Below are 2312 nucleotides of genomic sequence, written 5' to 3'. Positions count from 1 at the left end.
CTGATTGCCTGAATGTTGGCCTGAGAACACTCTGGGCACATTAGCCCAATAAGACTATAAACTGGATGAGCTAACATAAGCTGTCAATTTTGGTACACAAGCACAAAAATTAGATTTTACAACTATTTTCCTATATCAGCAGCATCGTAAGTGGAACAAGCATGGGCTTTAAAATAACACCTACCTGGAATAATATCTCAGCCCTACCATTTCCTGGTTGTGTAGAATCGAGCAAGTTACTTGGCCTCACTGGTCCTGTCTCCTCACTTATAAAATGGAGATTTAAGAATGCAAATAAAATTAAAATATTAAAAAAGGAAAGCCTCTAAAGCATCTAATGCATTTCCTGGTTCACATTAGGTGTACAGTTGGATGTTCATTCTCTTCCCCCTTGTCCCTTTCCCTCAAGGAGCAGTGGGAGCTGATATACCAGGGACATAGGAGAAGAGAAAAACCTCGGACATCAAAAAGGTGATTGCTGTCTGGTAACTAGCTGAAGAGCAATGTGGGTCCAGGAACTGGATTTTCTTTTTTGCCCCTGACATCTGCCCTACTACACTTGGGCCAATTGTAAGTGACTGTGAGGCCGAGATCAGCCTTGAGGCTGATCTTAGCCCAGCTCTTCCAGTCGGTCTACAAGCTTTGCTGGCCAGGCTCCCCGAGAAGACAAGCGCCGCTTTGTGCCTGTTCCTCCCATTTTTAGAAAGATGACTAATCTGCTCTCTGTCTGAGAGAGAAACTCCTTGTAAATTGTCATCCTTCCCCAGATCTATGACTGTGTTGCAGGAGCCTGCAAGGTTCACAGGGTCCTGGCACTTCCTGAGGTGGCATCACCATGGGATTAAACTCCTGACCTGGAGTGGCTTTCTCCTGTGCATCTAGACAGAAGAGGGTCTTCACACCTGGAAGGAACACCTAGGGAATACTGGGGAAATGAGAAAAGCTAAAATCCACTCTGGCTAACCCTCCTTTTCCCTGAAAATTCCTCGTTATATGAAACATTAGCCAAAGGTTGTTGTTTTGTCTGGGTCACGGGGAAAATCGCGTTATTCTAGAAAGCAAAGGAAGTGGCGTTTCTTGGCAGCCAATTTTGAATTCTGCATTTTAAATCATTCAAAGAGCTTCTGCAGCTGGTGGAACATAGAAACTTATTTGAAGGGAGGAATGAGAAACTCATCAAAGAATTACAACTCCTTGCGGTAATTTTGATTATAAATAGGATAGATGCTATCTGTCTAGCATGGTTCCTTCATTCATTTATTTGTTCATTCAGAAATATTATTAGGCGTGTCTGTTGTGAGGCCCTGTGTTAAGTACTCATGACACAAAAATTATAAGACACAAAGATGGGAGACATATATGTGAACAAATACTTAAAATCACGTGAGACAGGTTCAATAAAAAATGCGTAAGTAAAGCAGTGAGACCTGGGAGGAAGCACTGTGGAAAGGGGGAAGGAGTCAGGGAACGTCTCACAGATAAGACCTGAGCTTTGCTTTAAGGATGAGTAGGTCTCCTGGGATATCAGTGGGGAAGGGCATTCCAGGCAAAGGGAAGAGCAGGTGTTAAACCACATCATGTACACAGGGCACTGCAATTACTGTTCTGTAATACTGGCATCCCAGACAGCAATGGGAAAGTGATGGGACTTCCCTGGTGGCACAGTGGTTAAGAATCCACCTGCCAATGCAGGGGACATGGGTCTGATCCCTGGTCCAGGAGGATCCCACATGCTACAGAGCAACTAAGCTCGTGCGCCACAACTACTGAGCCTGCGTGCCACAACTACTTGAGCCTGTGTACCACAACTACTGAATCCCAAGCACCTAGAGCCCGTGCTCCGCAACAAGAGAAGCCACCGCAATAAGAAGCCCATGCACCGCAACGAAGAGCAGCCCCCACTCACCACAACTAGAGAAAGCCCGCACGCGGCAATGAAGACCCAATGCAGCCAATAAAATAAATAAATTTATTTTAAAAGTGAGGTTGGAGAGGTAATGCAGGCTGCCATCATGAGAGGCATGGAAGGCCATATTGAGAACTTTGGACCTTATCTTGTGGGTTCCTGAAAACGACTGAAGGATGTTAAGTAGAAGAGAAAGATGATGTGCCCTATGATGCATTTTAGAGCTTAGGCTGGAATCAGGTAAGGATGAAGAATAGATCCTAAGGGATGAGTATAAAGAGTGTTACAATAATCCAGTAAGGAGGGCAATCAAGGTCCCCCATAAAATGCAAAGAAGGGGATGAATTATGGCACTTGGTGACCATTGGATCAGAAAGTAAAGGACCCCCATGTTTCAGGCTTGAGA

This window comes from Globicephala melas, chromosome 1, assembly GCF_963455315.2.
Source record: "Globicephala melas chromosome 1, mGloMel1.2, whole genome shotgun sequence".
NCBI lineage: Eukaryota > Metazoa > Chordata > Mammalia > Artiodactyla > Delphinidae > Globicephala > Globicephala melas.
Note: the sequence above shows the minus strand (reverse complement) of the source record.